Raw genomic sequence first — 20,672 nt, forward strand, 5'->3', positions numbered from 1 at the left:
ATCCAGCTCCCTCTTGGCCAGTTTAACTAACAAGAATTTACCAACTGAGCAACAGAGCAGAGCAAACATATTAAGAAAAACAGTATCAAATGCAGCCTTGCAGAGAGCCATTGGCATCACTCATCCCACAACAATCTGTACCACACGCCTCTTCTCTGTAAGGCTAGAGACAGCCTTTCCCAGCCTGCAGCCCTTTCACAGTAGTAAATGTAGTGCCTTTCTTCCTGCTCCATGACAACATATAGGAACCCTGTCAAACACCTCTCTTCAGAAAGCTTTGCTCCTTTAAAAATTTGGTTTTGACTCTGTATAAGCTTGACTCCAAGCTTGAAAAAATAGCTGTTATATCCGAACTGCTTGTGGTTCCTTCCAGAACAGGATAGCTCCAGGTATTGCTCCTAGAAGAATAAATGATCTTGTCCAGTTTAAGGTGGAGTTATCAACACATCCACTGGGATCATGCATAACTACCAGATAGACTGAGATCCTCTCTATTCTCTGTGCTAAGATAATTTCAGCCTGTCACTCCTTATCATATCCCCTTTAATCATGCAGAATATTTCCTCCCCTTCTCTCTTTCATCATGCTTGTAGGCTTATCATTTTCCCCTTTAGCCTTCATTTAGTTGCAATATTCGCATTGTATTATATATTCTCTATACAATTAAGTAGGAAAACTGTCACCACAGGATGTCTGGGAGGCCAGAAGTATGAATGGGTTCAAAAAAGGATTAGAGAGTGCATGGAATAGCCCATCAAGGCCTGTTATAGTCAGATATGTATGTAAACACTGGCTCAGGATATCCCTCAGCCGTACCAATACGCAGGGAAAATATACTAGGGAGAAACATCACTGTATTTTGTCATGTTTTTTTATAGGCCTTTCATAGGGTGTTTGCTCTGGCCAGTGTCAGAGACCTGTACATCTAATACCACTGGGTTTACATTCATAGAAAGTTAGGGATGAGATGCTTTATTGAATTATGGATAAAACACCTTGCTCTATGGTTAAGATAATTGCACAGTACAACTCTAAATTCTGTTCCCTGAGATTTATCGTGTTTTGGAGTCTTCTGGAATTTTTGTGGATCTTCTTGGTTTTACAGACTGCAATTACTCTTGCTTATTGCTGGTTTTGCAGAAGCACTTAAAACAAGTGAGGTCTTTCTGTGGAAGGGGCTGTAGATAACCAGAACAAAACAATGTGAGTGTATTAGCTGTATATTTTCCTAGTTGCATCTCAGTTGTTATCAAAGTTAGAAATCTCAGGGTAACACGGGGAACCAGTGATTGAGAGGTGCATTTTTATAGTCTTGAAATGCGCTGCGAAGTAGTCCTTTTTGTCTTTATGCTCTTGGCTTGTTATATATAGACTGTTCTAACAGTGTGTCCTGAAGGTGAATGTTGCTGCTTTGTTTTTTTACATTTGGAAATACCGAGATTTTAAAGCCTTCCCTTTCAGAGTTTGAGTGAAATTCTAGCTCAGGAAAAGCAGACACAATCTGCTTTTTCTCTGTCCCCCCTCTCTTTCCCAGTTTGAGAAAAAGGAAATCAAAGAGTATTTAACAAATTATGAGGAACCAGACTTTCTCTGGTTGGAAGTTCTCAATTCTGTATGAAAGCTTCTGCTGACTTGACCAGATTTTGATCCCAACCTCCCAAGCCAGAACTACACTGACTACAGCCTGTGGCCCACCTCTCTACAACCTCTCTTCCCCCTTACAGTGGATATGAGCTTCGTGATCTGATGCTTAGATTTTCCTTGGTTATCTTTCAGTCACCAGCTGGTGGGGAAAAAATCAGACATCTTGGGAGTAAATTAGTGAGGAATTACTCTCATGTGCCAGGGACATACAAAGTGATGCTCACTCTCATGTGACATACAAAGTGATGTTGCTGGTTTCATGCCACCTTGTTCATACTCCAAGAAAAGGAAGTTATAACTTAGGCATCTCTGTGACTCACCTATTTTGACCCCAAATACAACCTTCAGGGCGTAGGCAATTGCATGCAAGTTAGATGAATGCAGAATAGCAGCAGCTACTCTAAGTTAAAGGCTGAATTAATGAGATGATCCACAGCTATATTTTGCCTCTCTTTCTCTCTCTCCGCCAATTTGAAGCAGTAAACCAGGGCTGTTTGTATTTTCCTATAAATGCAAATGAGATAAAACTTCCATATCAGTTTAAAATTTTCAGTCTGCCTTTGTGTATCATAAAAAAAAAACTGATAAAAGGAGCAAAAGCACAACTTTGTTTGTTTTGGAGGTTTGGGGTGTTTTCTTTTTTTGCTTTTCAGTTCACATCTAAATGAAGTAATTACAGTGAAATACACTCAAAATTCAAGACCTAATTAAAGCAAGGAATAAAACCTCGATTGATCCATTATTTAGATTGGTGAGAAGTGAGCGAAAGGAAGCAATGCAGAAGTTAGCGCGTTAGGGGAGGAAAGAAGCATTCTCCCTCCTGGAGAATCCTGATAGCAGGGAGATCCTGGGAGGCTAACAGCTGGATAGGGATGTGCTTACATAATTTACTAAGAGCTCATCATCAAAGGAAAAAGCAGGAGTAAAAACAAACCAGTAAGTCAAAGGGATGATTTTCCCAAACAAAGCCAGGTGTTGCCAAATAGATTTGAATTGGAAGCCATCTTGCACGGTATTCTCACTTGGGATGGCCCCCAAACTACCCAGTAAGTAACACTCTTAACTCATCAGTGAAGTTTCTTTCTGTTTGCACATGAGTGTAATGTGGTGTACAGTCTGTCTTCTATCTGCCTCTGCTTCTTTACAAGCATAGGGCAGGATGGCCTTCAGCACAGGACAACTCAGGCCTACCCAGGTCTACTGCTGCTCAGGCATCTCCAAAGCAAAGTAAACCCCACAGGTGAAGCTTTAACCAACTGACTTTCCCTGCCCTTCTGTAGCAGTTGCTATGAAAAATCAGAGTAACAAAAAATTTCTGTTTACATGGAGATGGTTTTAAGCTCTAAGAATCAATATGTTCTGGTGATGTTTTTTTTTGTTGTTTTTTTGGTTGTTTTTTTTTTTTAAATGAAGATAAACCAAATTACAATAAATGATTTTGCTATGCTCAGTTTAACAGGTGCCAGCACTGACTGGTTGAAAACACATCCCATATTATTTTATTTACTAAGGTGTCTCCCATATTTTTTGAAGTACTGCCTTAAAGTCCTGGATAACCGCCCTCCTGGCTCCAACATCCTTCCACCTGCATTATAATTCCTATTTCATTTACGCTAGAATGATACTATAAGGGGAAATATCTTGTTTGGATTTATTTCGGCAAGTTAGTATATTTTTCTATAAAGCAGCAGCTTTCTGTGTTTGTTGTCTGAGCCACTAGCAGTTGGATGCACCTTCAGCTTAACTAAATCTCATTCTCGTGATTGACCCTCCTGTCCTATGCCCATGTCAGGCTGCACAGCTGCTCAGAGCTAGTGATTTGGGTGTCTGGGAGGACTTCGTCACTGAAAGAGTCTCCCTGGAATAATATGGGTGTTTGTGATCTTTCCTCAGATCACAAAATGTGCTGATGGCTACATGATGTCATGTATGATATCATGATGTACATGATTTAATTATTTTTGTTTAACAATGAAAGAACTCCAAATGCTGAGTGTTTCTTTGGCAAGGCACAATTGAATATTACTTTTCCATCTTCAAGGGAACAATCGCCAGGTTTTGCTGGCCTGGAAATAGTCAATTCACTTTCAACTGAATGGGTGCCTTTGAGGGACAGAAGTTGCCCACTGTCTTCATCCTGAGCTGTGAGTACTCAATGCTCCTGAAATTCATCTCTCTTCATTACACACCTAGATTCAGGCAAACTTTTGAAACCACAGCCCTTCTTGTTTAGATGCAGATTGGAGAACAGTGCTTGCAAGGCATCTGCAGGAACAACCTCATCTGAACAAACATCTTAGACTGGAAATCATGTCATTTCTCTTTGTATTTCTCTTCTGGGGGACTAAAGTAAAGCTGCAGAAAAGTTACAGTTGGACGTGTAAATGCAATGGTGGAGTTTTATCAGCAAGTAAATCTCTTTTGCCCTTCTGCAGAGCTTCACCAAGGGACAAAGCAATTACAGCTCTGCGCGTAGATGAATTCCCAAACTGCTTTAGATGGTTTTTGCCATATATCAGTACATGAAACACACTGCTGATTCCCTCGATGGAAGGCACAGTGATCAGGTTGTGTTTTCCTAATGCTTTTTGGGGAAGCAGAGTGGTTCTATGTTGTTCAGGTTATAGAATAAATGGTACAGCTTAAGTCCTTGTAGTGCCAAACAGCTAACAACTGTCTGCAGCAGAAGTAGGAGAAATTCTGCCTCTTCCAGTCAGCTGTGGGTGCCTTAGGGTCACAAAATTGCTTCTCACACTTCTGCTTAACAAACAAGTCCTTAGAAATGTGCAGGAAAGGCAAAATAAACACTGAGCTTAACTCTGCTTTGTGAAAATGGACCCTTACGCTCTCAGCTGCGTATATATCTGAATGCGTACAGAAAAAAGTAAAGTAATAAACGCTGACTACAAGACAGCTTTTGTGTCTATTTTGACAGTTCTCCAAGTAGTATCCCCAAATTCCTCCAAAATCAAAATGTTCTATTTTCCCATTTTCAAAAAAGTTTAATTCTTGGGTTTGTGTCAATCGGAATCAACTTTTCTTTAAAATAAAACCACTAATCATTTTTAATTAAATGCTTGAAATAGAAGAAATTATTTGGTTTGAAACAAAACTTTTGCTGACATTCCAAAATCACTAGCGAACCGAAACATCAGTCATGAGTCTGAACTGTTTAACTGTATCAGTGTACTAAGGACAAATGACATTCAACACCCTGCCAGCAGCAGTGGTTAAACTCGATAATTGTTTCTTTTATTGTCCCCCTTTGCAAAAATTTTAAATCCCTCGTTATGCAATTAACTCCCCTTTTCTGCTAAAGGCTCTTGTCTCTCTTGACAGGCTCTCTGATTACAAAATGTCTGCTGCAAACTCAGAGTGGCAGCAGATGCAAGGGTAGGAAATTTGCTTCCTCCGGTCATTACCTGAGCAGATTGGAGTTCTTGGATCTGTAATGGACAGAGGAGGGGAGGGTGAAGCCAGAGCTCCTGCACACAAGATTCCCGACTGTCATCCTCTGGTTCTGCTTTCTTTATCTCTTCCAGTTCCTTCCCTCCTTCCTCTGATGCTGCATTTTCTTGGGGAACATCAGCTAGCTGTCACTGCTGGAGGGAGCAGTGTTTTCAGCGTCAGGCAAGCGAGTTGGATCAGCTCTTTCCTGTAGCTGGTGGCAGTCTTCCTTCTGCTCCCTTCTATCTCAGAGATAAGCCCCTTGCTCCGCTTTTCATTGTCAGCCATGAAATCGGCTACCATTTCAGAGCACCTCTCACTAGCTTCCAAATGCTTTTGACGCATTTTGCCTAAACAGGAGACTGCTGAGAATAGCTGCTAAATCTTTAAATCTGGTTTCACACTTAGCCATCTTTGTGACTTTAAGTTTGTTGTTAGCATAGCTTGTGTTCCAGGTCACTGAGAGCCTGGGATTAATACGCTAAGACTAGGTATTAATATGAGAGACTAGCAGTTTTACTGAGCCTCCCTGCTCTGGCTAGGATCAGTTTAAACTAATTCTTTGCAGACTTGCCCCAGCGTGCTCTGTGTCTTTTGTAATGCCCTGGATGGGCTGGGGGAATGGGAGGCATGTCATTCCCTAAGCATTTCCAAGGGATCGGAGAAAGTGTTAAGTCAGGATGTTACTACACCATTGTTTTTTTTCTTGATTGTAGACCAGCAAAACTTTTCATCAGGGCACGGCTAAGGTTCCTGTTTCCTCTGAGCGATACAAATGCACTGACTGGTAGCTGGTTTCTAAAGACACTGATTCTTTTTCCTATGTGCTTCCTTCCCTCCTTATTGCTTAATGAAACCATTCACTCACCTGGCTTTTCTCCCTCCTCCCCTTCAGTCTCCATCTGTCCGCTCCAGGTGGCAGCTCATCTGGATGATGGTGTACCTTCGATATCATGGCTCTTGCATGGGTGATACTTCCTAGGCACAGCTTCTGTTGGATGTGCTGCAGATTATTTATTTCAAGTTTTGGAAAATGCCCTGTTAAGATGGGCAGGAAGAGAACTGTATGGTTTTGACCAACTACTTTAGAACTCTAATGGTATGTGACACTCTCTAAAGCAAGGGAACTTTTTCTGCATGTCTGCTTACATATTTATTTCATGAAAGTATCTCCTTAAACATTTTACAAGTTGAAAATGACAGCTGCATTACAGAATGAAAGAACCATCCAGGTTGGAACAGGCCTTTAAGATCATGCAGTCCCCTATGTGTCAAACTGTGATGAATAGCAGACTCCTCCTGCAGTTTCTCCATTGGTATGAGCTCTGAAATCAGGTCAGTCAGCAGAATTTGGCATAAAAACATACAGGATCAAATAATCTTGGGCCAGCCAGATGTTTCCACACTAGGAGCATCAAATGAAACGTATCCAGAGCCAACAAGTACCTACTTGTTTTCTAAGGATGAACATTCTCTCTCTATGTCCTAAGATTTTCTGGATCTCTTCATCTCGCTAATCCTTTGTTAGATAAACATTGCTTTTTCTCAACACTTTCCAGCCTCTTCCTCATCTTTTGTATCTTTTCCCTGCAGCTGTGACACCAAAAGAGCTCTCTTGTATACCTTTCCATTCTTTGAGTTTACTGTCACTGTACCCACAGAACATGATTATAAAGCCCAAATTGAAAACAGTATTGATTTTGCTGCTGAATAAAAGGCTAGGCTTCATGTCTTGTTTTGGTCTTTGCCCAGCAAGCAAGACTCAGACTATAAGACTTCCTTTCTTTCTCCGGGCTGCACTCCCTACCTGCTGTGTGAAGAGGAGCAGTATTTCCTATTTCATTCACTTTTTTTTCTTTTCTTTTCTTTTTCTTAGCTGTGGTTGGCCTCCTTGCTCATTCTGTGTAAAGCTCCATCTACAGCCCAGCTTTTAGAGCGATCTTTGTGCAGTAGAACTCATTCCCCTGCTGGCTGTACCTGTTCACACTTTAGTATGCCGAAAGGCTCAAAGCTAAATGATTACCAAATTCCATTCAATTTTCAGATGCTGTTACCCATGGCTTTACTACTGTTGAATTACAGTGGCTTGATGTTTTTGTGTTTTTATTTTATTGTGGGAAGAAGTGAGATACCTGCCAGCAGATCTTCCTGGTCCTCTTCTGCTTCTCTTCCTACATGCTGTGTCCTTATCTACTAAATCTGCCAGCATCTTTCCTTCAGGCAAGCAGATTTTACCATAGTAATTGAGTATTCTCATTCCACTTCCTTGCACCTTTCCAAGCCCTTGTAACACATCCTTAAATCTCTCAGTCTTTCCAAAACCTGAGCAAGTTCCTTCACTTGTGGTTGCGTATGGCCATCCCTGCATTTGCCACCTCTGCAGATGTGCAAGCCACTTGGTAAGTGTGAGGAGGCTACATACAGCTTCCCAATGTGGCTGCAGTCCCTTGGTGCTGCTTCCACATCCCTCTCTGAAGCACACTTCTGTGTTGCTTGGGCATTGGAAGGGCCAAGGGATTCCAAACCTCCTGCTTGTGTAGGTCTGTCTTGAGCGTTTGGCTGAGGCTGCAGGGAGGAGGTGGCAAGAAAGGATAATGCTCGTTACAATATTAAATAAATCAGTTGAATTAGCTCTGAATAGAAAGCAGCAGCTGGTTTTTGTGGTGTTGTGAGAGGCTCTGCCAATTATGCAATGTAAATAGAAATTGTCTGACTTCCACGGCTCCTAGGCCATGACAGGTTTGAAAAGTCTATTTGGCAACTCCCTTGGATCATGTCCACAAAATCCATTCTCTGTTCAGCCTCAGAGAGCCTCTGGCCTCCACTGAAGAGCAGCCCTTCTTCAGGTCCCTTCTCTGTCAAATGGGGACCTCCAGGCACTACCATACACCCTCATAGACTGACACAGACCCCCCCAGAAAACCTTAGTTTTATTCATATTAACTGGTAACATTGTTAACATTGTACTTGTTAGCTGGTAGCTGTGCTCTGGTAGTTTTTCAATGCTTAGAGCAGCAAAATGAGGCCAGCATACCAACACCATGGCACTTGCTCTAATTACTCTGCAAGGTTAATTTGCTGAGGCTGTGCGAGTATGTGTGCCTGACAGATTGATTCCTTTGTATTCTATTAGCTAAGGGAGGAAACTGAGTTTCATATACATATGGGGGAAGGTGAACAATTAGGAGGAGGAGATCTTTTGCTCTGGTAGCATAGGCAGGTCAAGGTTACGCTGAAATGAAGTTATAGCTGAAACATGAAGTGTAGATACCCTGTTCAAGGACACCAAGATGGATTGGGATGAAAGATATTGAGGAGGAGATGGATTCTTTGAATTCAGATGGTAGCAGACTGGTAGGTGCTCAACCTTGACATGAAACTGGGAGAGAAGGGAGTTGTATACTTGTGTGCGTATGCTCAGAGAAAATTTTAATTGAATCTTGTTTGACAGAGTGTGACCCTAACTGAAAGTTTAGAAGAATACTGTCCAGGGTTGAGAGCTACAGTGTGGAACTGTTCACAGAGAACACACAAATCTGCAGCCTGGAACCTGAAAATGCAGCTGTTACAATAGAAATGCTAGATAATGGTATCAGTTTAGATCAGTGTCTCTCAAGAACTAGAGACACTCTCAAAATAGTGTCTTTTCCTTATTCCAAAAATAATTGTACTTAGAAATGTAGGATGTTCCTGATACAAGGATACTGTCTTTCTAACTGTTAAGAAAATGAGGTGGTCCTGTTTGCTCCAGAAGAAGCTGAGTATGATGCAGAAATGTTCTGGAGCATATCTCTGCAGAAATATCAGAGAGCAGAGTGTATCTTAGCAGAGCAGTGAAGACACTAGTGGAAGAATTTTGATAGGACAAGGTGGTGGTTCCAAATGCATTTGTAAAGCTAGAGCTGGAAAATGACAATAACTGAGGAAGACCACAGTGATATGTTTCCTAGAAATAACCATGTAAACATATTCACCCCACACTAGAATCATAGAACCCTAGAATTGCTCAGGTTGGAAAAGACCTTAAAGATCACCAAGTCCAACCACAACCTAATCGTACTACCCTAACTCTAACAACCCTCTGCTAAATCAAGTCCCTGAGCAAATGTCCCCTTGTTTTGCCAAAAGAACAAGCTGACAGTGAGGAGCAATGCCATGAATCTGAGTGCATCCCCGTGTACAGACATTTTGTTTTTGACTTAGATGCCCAGTGTAGACGCAGCAGAATTTGAATTTTCAGCTTTCCACAGAAATCTTAGCTTAGGGCAGAAAACTGCTGATGAGTTAGCAGGGGGAGCTCTTCCTTCGCCTTTACCATAACCTTTTCCCCTGCATGATGTTAGTAAATCCTCCCTTGTCATGATTTCAGACATAAATCTGAAATTCAGTTTTCATAAAGATGCCATAGTTCTTGTAATAAGAGTAAAGGGAGTAAGGCAAATTTCCGCTCTTGGGTAATTACATTCTGCCTCTGTAGCTTCTCCATCAGCTTTAGTGTAGAGTGGGTCATTTTCTGCAGGCAGGAGCAGGCAGAACAAGAGATGTACTGGTAAGAGGTCTGTGTTTGGATTTGGTACCATCCAGTATGTTACATGATGTGAATTTCCAAAACTCCAGACGACTGCATGAATCCACTGGGGATCCGCACCTCTGGAGAACTGCCCCAGCTGTGGCAATGATCTCTTTCCCAGTCCTGTCAATCAAAGGATGGAAAGAAAATGTCTTTTGCCTTGCGTTAATTTAGATAGTTTGTGGAAAGGATCTGAGTGAGGTGTGTGGGAGGATAAAAACTTCCCTGGTGCATTTTGTGATTTAAAAATAATAATAAAAAGAAACCTCGTGTGTTTTGAAAACTCTATTAAAAGAAATGTAGTTCTGCAGGAGAGGCGCATGAAAGAAGAAAGCGAGGGCCTCAGCAAGGTGAATCAGAAAAAAAAAATATTATTTGGGGCTGACATTAGGGAATAGAGCTGGGAGCTGAATGAAACAAATGGCCTTGCTGCATATGAAGCACGTGAAGTCTGTTTCGTATGCAGACTTCATTGCATGTACTGGTTCATTTAGGCTGAGAATGGAAGAGGATGAGGAGGAAACAGTGTTCTCATGTAGACCCACTGGTGGAAAGAACTTTTTGGCTTTCCCACATAGGCTCACATGCCCCTTTGAACTAGCAATGTAAGAAAGGCAAACTACTCTGGAGCTGTTTTGAACAGGTTGCCCAGAGAGGTGGAGGATACCCCGTCCCTGGAGACATTCAAGGTCAGGCTGGACAAGGCTCTGAGCAACCTGATCTAGCTGTAGGTGTTCCTGTTCGTTGCATGGAAGTTGGACCAAATAACCTTTAAAAGTCCCTTCCAACTCAAATGCTTCTGTGATTCTAAGAAGCTCACAAAAATAGCTCCTAGTTGTAAAGAGAATGACCTGAGATTTGAGGACAAACTGATTTACAAATGCACGTAACCCCCTGTCCATCCCTCTGCTCAGCTTAGGGCATGGGAGGCTATTTGGAGACCCTAAAAACAAAGAGGTGTTGATTAAAATCAATGTGGTATTTGTTGTGCAGAAAAAGAGAGCGAGAATGTTGCTGCCTAGTGCTCTCAATACAGATGGCAAATTTCAGTTATAAGCATTGGAAAAGGGCAAGCAGAGGCACTGATGTGAGAGCACTAGTGGTGGGGAATAAGTGAGAAGGGATCTGAAATGATAAAGGAGATGAAATGTGCTTTTTGTTTGTGGAAAGGTAGGAACTGTGACAAACTCAAACCTGAAGCTTATGTTTTATTCTATATTTTCTCCTTGACCCCTGGAGAATACACAAATAAAATCAATTAATGGGCCTTGAAGAAGAATCATTTTAAACTGTTCAATTAAACCCCGCAATGCAGAGAATAGAAAGGAGAGGGGAGAAAAAAAACAATAAATACGTCTTAAAAAATGGACTTGTCTGAGGCGCCTGGGCCCCGACATGCACCATTACTGACGGATCGAATCACACTTCCATTAACACCATAATCTTATAGACTCCACAGGCCGTAAAAAAGGGATTTACTTTAATCAGGTTTGGTTAGGGCTGAATTTGAAAAGCGCTACAAGTGAAATAAAACACGACCTCGTCCCCCCTTTGATTTTCTTTCTTCTCACTCTGGCTCTCTAATTTACAATTTGCCAGCCGCCAATGGCTCGTTTCTAATGGCCACGATCCAGTGGTGTATATCGAGCTCTCTCCCTTATTGTGGCGGAAATGATTAGGCAGAACATAGACCTTTCATTTCCGCCCACACCTCCTTCTTCCCTAGACAGATGCCCAGCACATGGCATTTCCTTCCGTGCAGCCTTTGGTCCTCTGTGTCCCCCCAGTCCTTTTCCTGGTCGCTATAGGGATGATATTTGGTGGGGAGGGACTGGAGCAAAAGAGGCGTTGGGAAGAAGAGAGAAGGATGCCTGTTGGCTTCTAAGCATCAGTACTGACCACCAAGGAGACCAGAAAGCCACAGGAAATCAAAATAACATGGGTTTTTTGTTTATTTGTTTGTTTCTCTCGCTGTCTTCTTTATCTTTTCCTCTCCTCCATCTCACAGTTTATCACGTGGTCACAGAATCTTAGAATCGCCAAATGGTTTGATTTGGAAGAGAACCTAAAAACCATCTTGTTCCAGCTCCTCTGCCATAGGCAGGGATACCTCCCACTAGACCAGGCTGACCAGGGTCCCATACAGCCTGGCTTTGAACACCTCCAGGGATGGGACACCCACAGCTTCTCTGGGCAGTCTATGACAGGGCCTCACGACCATCTAAGTAATTAATTTCTTCGCAGTATCTAATCTAAAGCTAGTCTTTTCTAGTTTGAACTTGCCTCTTGTCCAGTCACAACAAAGAGTACCTCTCCAGCTTTTCTGTGCCCCTCCTTTAAGTACTAGAAGGCAGCAGTGAGGTCTCCCTGGAGCCTTCCCTTCTGCTGGCTAAACTAACTGTCCTGGCACCTTTGTGATTCCTGGTACTTTTTCCTTTGTCTCCAGTTCAAGGATAATTCAATGCGTGCTGTGTGGAAAGCATGGAGCTGTCAAGTGGCCATTAGAGTCTTGCTATCTTTAGTGATAAAAAATACCTTATTTTGTGTTATTTAGAGAGGTGCCTTAGCAGGATGGTTTTAATCAGCTTACATTCTATTGGGTTTTGTTGTACGTAGATCTCTTCAAAAGAAATGCTTCCTATTTATTTCCACAGAAACTACAGTAAATATAAAAAGCATGATAACACTATTTGATAGAGCAAATTCTCAGCTACAAAACACTGTTTTTCATCATAGTCACTGCCATTAGCTGTGCATTTTTGCCACCAATGAATAAGAGCATGCTGCACTCATACAAACCTGCACCAACGGAGATGTCCCACTGCCACTGTTGCCACCATGCAAGCACACCTGCCACTGCCTCACTGTGCTCACATCCACTATTTGGTCTCCATAAACTTTCAGCAAGTGTTGACAAATGTCAGTGGATGCACTGTGTTCTTCGTGAAGGAATTCAATGACACACTTTTGCTTCATTCATGACTTCCATGCCATTTTGTCAAACTGTCCCTCTGCTGCCACCTGTCACATGGCAACAACATGTAACAGAATATTAGTGAGAAGGTTCAGCCTCTATTGCCATACCACCAACATCCACTTCTGATGTTGTGGGCCGACATAATAACATAGGTGGCATTACTTTCAGAGCAGTCCTTGTACATATCTAGATGTCACATTTCTGACCATAGCAATGTTGTCACTTAGGTAGCAGCAGTGAGGAACTGTAGGTCACCATAGGCTCCCACCTGTGGTAACAAAAATAAAAGAAAGCAAAGAACAGTCACATGGGAGTAGCTGTCGCTGCCTGTGCCTGCTTGTGTTGTGCTTTGCTCTGACAGGGCCTCCACGTGCTCCTCCAGTGTAACTGGCCAGTGTGATGGGAAATTGGCTGGATAGCAGTACTAAATGCAAAGCAATGAAATTAACTCATGGTGTCTGTGCAGAACTCTGCTGGGTCAGCTGTGGCTAAGAATTGTTTTGTGATAGCTGGATGTTGGCAAGTGTATTTTGGTTCCCAGCAGGGTGCCTGCGTAAAATTATTTGGTTGTTTCACAGAGTCGCAGCTCCCTGAAAATTTCCCTCACTTGTCTTATATTCCCTCGTTCCGCTCCAACGCACAGCCCACATCTGTGAATGAATATGTAAATTCCTAGTGTTTAACTAGAAAATGCTACCCACTTCTCCCACACAGCGCTAGCAACGTACGCTGCCAGACTGGACATGTTCCTCAAGGTTTTCAGGATAAAGGCAGAAAAAAGAGTGGGAAGGAGAAGAGTTTAACTGCTGCATGGAAGATCTGGCTGGATGGCCAACTGACTTCCTAGATCTGGAGAGCCCAGCAGGAGGGAGCACATACTGCTCTTTGGGTCACTCATTCTTGGTGATTCCTAAGGAAGGGGTTCTGTGAGGAAGGAAACTCACCAGAGTGCTTTGTAAAAAGCTGCAAAATTTGCAAAGCCCTGCTAAATACATTAATCTCTGAGTCCTCAGAATTCCTCACAGCCGCAAAGAATCGCTTTGCATCTGTATCAGGTATAGAAGAGCCATCGGAGTCATCTTGATTCTGCTTCACTTTTGAAATGCTCCCGCTAAAACAGGAAAGGTGTGAAGGAAGTTTATTTTTGTGGGAACATGGGATCAAGCATTTAAAATGGAGTAACTGCAGCGTATTTCTGTGTCCTGGTATGCAAACATCACAGTTTGCACTAGGGGCAACATCTGGATGCCTGACTTCATGCCTGTCTCTCTTGGCTTTTGCTCCACACACTTTTACCATCCTGGAGCTGCTCTGATGGGGCAAGAAAAGTGGCTTATGAGAAAATAACTCCAAGGTGGACATTCTGCTATCCTCCCTCCTGAAGGTGACAGTTTAGCAGCTACTCAAAAAGTCCCAGGAAGCAAGAGGTGTATTGGCAATGAGTAGTTTCGTTTTGGAAGAAGATGCTGAAGAAGGTTGAGACTGTGAGATGGGCATTGTGGGTGTGTGTGTGGCTGGCAGTGGAGGGGAAGAGAGGAGGGAGAAACTTGAGGGAAGCAGAAGAGAGGAGTCTGAATGACAGTTTTGTCATGGCAAGGCAAGGCTAATGTTAGCAACTGATAATAAAAGCAGGCAAAGGGGAAAAAAAAAAGAGCATAAAATTCACTTTAAAAACTCTCCAAGTTTAAAAGCTCCCCAGAGGCTTTGTAATAGAAAAGGGCTTTTAAGTGCTATTTTTTCCCCCTGTTTTTCCTTTGGGGATGTCTCAGAGGGATGATTTATTGTCTAATGTATTTAAAGTGACAAGGCCAATTTTGGAGCGCTGGCTGCAGCGGTGCCAGCAACGCTTCTCACGGCGCTGCAGAGCGCACCCTCTGCTGCTGGCTGCTGGGCACGGGGCTGTGCCACTGCTCTCTCCACACAGCGAGGTGAGGGAGATGCCCTTGCAGGCCGTGTTGGCACCCTGGGTTAGCTGGTGAAAACGGAAGGAGCACGCTTAGTCAGGGAGGAAGACAACTAGAGGCCTGCCCCAGTTTCTGCACCCGAGACAAGTGCCTTTCTGGTGCCCTCTATCAGAAGAGCTCCATCACCATTTTCTTTCCATGCTGTCTTCTGCTATGGCAGGTGGCCCAGTCATTGTGCCACAGCTCTGGCTTCTGTTAAGCTTTCTGCAGGCCAGTTTGGGCTGTTCCTCTTCACTGGCGACTCATGAGCTCTTACCTTCTTCCCTGGGCCCATTTCTGTGGAGACTTGCTGCTCAGGCATGACTGTGCCCTGCTTTCTTCATACCACTGCAGCTGCTGCAAGCAATAAGCTTCACCTTCCCAAGGAGAATATAACAAATTCTCAGGGCGAAGGATTTTTATTTAATATTGAGCCTGTATTTACTTTTGCTCTATTACACTTATATTTATATTCCTTAATACAATTCCTCTACCTTCTTGGTATTTACACACTTGTAGATGGTTAATCTTACCCCTTGCCAAGCAATACATATTTAATTATTTTAATCTCTTCTCATATGTCAGTGCTTTCAGACCCTTAATGTTTGGGGTTTTTTTGTTGTTGTTTTTTGGATTTTTTTTTTTTTTTTTTTTTTTTTGCTACTCTTCTCTGTATTCTCTGTGCTGATCAACATTTTCTGTAAATGCACGTTGCCCAGAACTGAAGGCAGTGTTCCAGTTGCTGTCCTGCCAGATCCATACAGAGGACCAGTACCATCTTGCTTTCTCATGATTTCTGTGCAGATGAAGCACAGGAGTATGTTAACTTTTATTTTATTTTATTTTTCCCCACTGCTGCTGTAGAGCAATGCAGATCCATAACTTAACTTACTGCCCACTATCTCTACTGCCTGTTCATCTCCATCATCACTGTTTTCCAAATCTGCCTCTCTTTTAATGTCCTTGTTTCTGTTCTTTTTTTTTTTTTTCTCATCTAATAGTCTAAATTATTCTAGGTCGATTCTCTTTTTTTCTATTGGTCCCTTCTCCTGGACTTTCTGGTTTATGTTATATTTTCTCTGTCTGTAGCAGTGGGTGATGGAAGAAGCTATTCATGTTTCTGTACACTTTCTCACACTTTGCTCCACCGTTATTTGTGCTTGTTCACTCCCTCCCTCCCTGCAGCAGAGCTCCTTCCTTCCAAATAAGTGGTCAGTAGTCAGGCAGCTGTGTCTTGTCTCTGAAGGAGCCAAGGAGAATCTCCTTGACCTGAAAGGCAGCAGAAGCAGCAACTATCTCATGCTCAGCTTGGCCGTGTTAATGCTGAGCGTGCCAGCCAGCTTTGCATGTTCTAAGTACTGTGTGATGCTTCCTTTTATAATCAGTCTGAGCATCACTGCTTCTCCCAATCGCCTCCTGCACTTAATTGACCAATAGAGCTAGACATATGGAGGATCGAATCACAAACCCAAATCAGCAGTTGTCAGAGGAGATTAATTCAAACAGGAAGCTACAAAACACTTGTTTTATTTTTTTTTTTTTCCTCTTTCTTTTTTTTTCCCCCTCGAGCTCCAGTGGAAGAAATGATTATTAATATCCCCAGCTGTACGCTCAGGCAGATGGCAGTGACTCTGGTGCACTTTCTCTGCCCAACTTTCCATGTGATTTCTTTAGCATTTAAACAACAATAGGAAAATAGGAGAGAGGGAAGGAAAGAGGAAGCTGTATTTACACTGCCTAACTCAAAGCATCTATGTTAGGTTAGCCTGTGTAAAAGGATAGTCTGTCTTAATTCACTGTACAGTCAGTGCATGGAGAGACAGGTTCACTCTGGAAATGTGTGACGTCGCTGGCTCTCTGCTTGTCTAAAGAGGTGAACATGTTAAGTCACGTGCACATATCCTCTTTCCTTTGGTTGCATTGTACTTTTTAAACATTCTCAGGGCTCTCCAGCTCTGAAACACATCCAGTAAGGATGCTCTGATGGTATCCTACTCTGACTGCATGCTGCAGCCATGCTGAGGTTCAGGCTCCTTCATGTTAGCTGCTTCATGTTCCTCTGCCAAGGAACAACCTTTTCCCAGCCCTGCAAACTAAAGAGACAGTCAAAGAGGGCCAGTGAAGACCGTAGAAATGGGAAGCAGTGCCTCAGTGAGTAGTGATTCCTCCTGAGAAAGGAGTCAATGCACAGGGAGACTGGAAGTCAGCCCTCTGATGGCAGTCAGGCAAGTTGGTTTCACCCTCCCAGGACACATAGCTGCAGCTGGACAGTCAGTGCTTTTCCCTCAAGACAAAGAAGACGCACAGAGATGTGCCAGTCTTCCAGTGATACTGGCTCTGCACTGTTGTGCTGCTTCAGAGCCACCCTTTGCTTGCAGTTTCCCAGTGTGATATTATGGCTTGTAGGTTCCAACCACCCTTTGCTGTGTGCTGGGAGAGCCATGTGTGTCATGCTGCATTTTAACAGATGTCCTCAGAGCCAGTCCCAAAAGCAGCAGCTCCAGACTCAGAGAAAGGTTGCTTCAGGCATCTAAACTTCTATCTGTATAGCTGAGTTTGTGACATACCTTATACTATAAGGGGTGTAAAGCAAGATATCCTGCTTTGTAAGAAGAATTTCAGAGAAAAGTCCCATTTTCTCTCAGTCCCCCTGAAAATAAGTCCCCTCACTTCCCCTCCTCATCTTCTCTAGTTGTAGGAGAACACAGCTGCAGGCCTCCTTTTCCTGCTCTGATGTGGGGGGAGGAGGCCTATGGAAGAGATGGGTACGATGATGGGTATTGGATGGGATGACTTGTGATGAGTTCCACCTGCGCATAGGGGTGGGGCAATAGGTAAAAGCACTGAGAGACTAACAAAGCTTCTGGCTTCAGCATGTGAGGGTTGTGGACTAGGCCTGTGGTGCATGCATTGGGGATGTTTATGACTTACTCTCTTGCTCACCTGCTCCTGGAAATAATTTGGCTGCTTGCACACATTGCTGGGTTCTTGATTAACTGTAATCAGTAATGGAGAAGAAACTGGAGCTCTTTGCAGTGAAACCCTCTGCTCGATACCCAGAAGTAGTTTTGCAATGTTCCATTCTTCCCCTTCAAAAAAAAGAAAAAAAAAATTAAAGCGTGAGGATGCATGAAGATTGGAATAGAAAACATTGACAATCTTATCATACTACCATACAAATCAATAGTATGCACTTGACTGGAATAATACTGATTGCTGTATCCTGCAAAAGTTATAGAGGATTGAGGTGGGATTTGAAACTCTGAGACTAGCCTTTTTCAAGAGATGCCAAGGCACATTACAAGTTACTTCAGAAAGCACTGAGTGAAAACCCACAGTCTGTTTTACACGGGTAGTCTGGGAGGATCATCGAAATGGTATGAAAGCATGGACATTTGGGTTAAGCAATGCGCCCAGCTGCAACCCTGGCAGCAGATGGGAGAATTCATCGGGATGATTCCAGCCCTACAATGGAAGCATGTACCAAAGGTAAGAGGGTGCAGAACAGTTTTGTGAAAATAATTGTATGCACATGGGGGGAATGAATTATCTTAGTTTGAGTGAATGAAAAATTGCTTTGAAATTGAAACCTGACTATTGTCACCTGAACTCTGGCGTGGAGCAGAGTTTATTGGGTAAACTCTGTCCATGTTTTCCTGGAAAGCTAGCAGTTGCCTGAAATGAAGAAATGCAAATTCATGCTCCTAACTAGGGCAGCAGAACTCAGTGCCATAAAAGATCACTTGGGTTGTCAAGTGAGCAGGATTAGAGTTGGTCAAGGAATTTGAGAATAAACACAGTTCTGTTGTGCAGGATAAAAGGAGACGGTGATCGATATATCTTAGAGCTTCAGGGCTTAAGCCAAACAGCATCTGACAGGATTAGGAAGGAACTTTTTAGACATAGACTCGTCATCCTATAATTGTCTGCCTGGGATATTCACACATCCTTTTCTGATACCCTAGTGGAGCTGGCTGGCTGAAAGAGCCAGCCAGTGAGGTGAGACCTCAGGAAAAAAGTACTGAAAAGAGCATTGCAGTTCTGTGTGTAGTAGTTACTACAAGATGGGATACAACGAAGCTTGAATTTCTGGGTGTAGGATAGCAATAGGTGCTGTATCGTGCTTCTCAGTTCCACCTAAGGAGAGTGGAAAGGAGAGGCTGCAGATCAGGAGTTGTGATGGTACTCTGCCTGGGACTGAGCCCTCACCAAGGGAGCGGATGGATGCAGGAGCTCTGGTGTGGGTGAGGGGGCTTGCCAGCTGCTTTCTGGAGCTGTGCAGGTGTGCAGGGACTCATTACATTCTGCAGCTGCTGTCATTAAAGCAGTGGCAGATGTTGTGCAATGTGACTGGTGCAGCCACAGGGGACACAGCAAACCGGGTGTGATGGTCAAAGCAATAGAAAGGCTCCAGCAAGCTGAGAACTGTGAAGCTGGGTCTCGCTGTAAATATGGTGGTGCCTTCTGTTATGTGTGCAGGAGGCAAGCATTTGCTTGCTGGGTCCTTTCTGTGGGTCTCTGTATTTTAATTCCTAAACTCAGAGCTCACTGTTTTTTTCTCCCCTGTTCCACGCCCAGTTTTTACATCTAAATGTAACCTGACCTAGGCAAAATGTGTAGTTGTGTTCTACTACTGTTTTTAGATAAAGAGAAATGTCTTCTGTGTTCTTGCCACCTCCTCTCCGGTGACAGTCATGAACAGCACACAGTAGTATACTCTATAAAAGGCACTGTGCTTCTGCAACCTCTTGTTTATGTGCTTTTTTCCTCTTTCTGATAATTGTGCAGCACCCACCTACCACATGCTTCTGTTTATTACAAAAGCCAATAAGTAATGAGGTGATAATGAGAGAAAAGCAGAGCTGGTTGTGTCACAGCTCTGCCTCAAGAGATTCAGTGCATCCCCCTGTAAGAACGTGGATTCAGCAAAGGTTAGATTTGTTTGGCCTGCTAGAATCAGGATGCAAAAGGAGCATTGTTGAATTCCGTGAATACACTGAAACAAAAGAGTGCAAAGGGAAAAGGACTGTTTAAGCTGAAGAATGATGTTGGCCCAAAAAAAGCAGGGAATGGCTTAGAAGATTGCAAATTAGGAAGGAATTTTCTCAGTGTTTGAGTAGCAAGGTTCTGAAGAAGGATGCCTGCTGAAACTGTTAGGGTAAATGCTCCGAGCCATTCTTAAAAGAATATTAATCAAACTGTGAGGAAAATGAGTAAGTCACAGCTTGGCCTTGCCTACCGTGAGTTTTCTCTTGTGTGTGGGACTAAACCTGCAAGCAATGTTGGGTTGTTAGTATCTCTCACCTCTGGGAATAAATAATCTAATAAGGATGTAGGTGAAATATCCTTGGAGCTATTTTTGTCTGTCTTGGGTCTTTGACAATCAGAACTGTTGCGTTTTAGAGCCTGCCTGAATGTACTCCTTCATTTGAATTTCTCTACTTTAAGTATCAGCATTTCCATTTCACAGATAAAGAAATTGAGACAGAAAGGTAAAATGACTTGCTTAATGTGCTCGCAGTAGAATCAGCACTAGCACCCTGAATGCTCAGTGCTGTGCTGCATCTGCCACTTTATACTTCTGTTACTGCACAGAAGGTCTGGCTAGCAAGCCTCTCTGAAACCTGGTGGGCTACAGGCTTTCTGGCAATTCTCTGAGACATCAGCATGTGTCTTTATGGAAGTTTTTAGGGTTATGGAATCTGTTCTTTTTGCTTTTTACATCTTACAAAGCATCCAGTAAAAACCTCGGGAAGTATTTGCGACTCTTTTCTACTCAATCCCAGTATGTGCTTGTTGCACTTATCGTGACAACATCTAGAAACAGGCTTTTCTGTTCATGCTGATGTTGAAAGAGCCGATGATCGCTGGACAAGAGGTTAATCACGCACTAGTGCAATCTGGCAGATTGGGAAAGAGGAGAAAGCATGCCCATCCTGCTTTTCCTCGCCTAGCTCACAGAAACAGGTCCTTCTGGTACCGCTTTCTGACTGCTATAAACTGACCAGCTGCTGCTGTTCCCCATAAATGAACTACAGTGGCACAAGGACTGTTGTTAAATACAGATTGATATGTTCCTGCTTGCATAATT

General features: G+C 43.0%; 1 protein-coding gene across 1 annotated transcript in view; it reads left to right on the forward strand.

Moving 5' to 3' along the window:
* The window catches only part of LSAMP (limbic system associated membrane protein), a 965,192-nt gene that overhangs the window by 248,149 nt on the left and 696,371 nt on the right, over positions 1–20,672 (forward strand). The gene's annotated exons all lie outside the window — the stretch shown is intronic.

The sequence above is a fragment of the Phasianus colchicus genome, chromosome 1, assembly GCF_987193195.1.
Source record: "Phasianus colchicus chromosome 1, bPhaCol1.hap1.1, whole genome shotgun sequence".
Classification (NCBI taxonomy): domain Eukaryota; kingdom Metazoa; phylum Chordata; class Aves; order Galliformes; family Phasianidae; genus Phasianus; species Phasianus colchicus.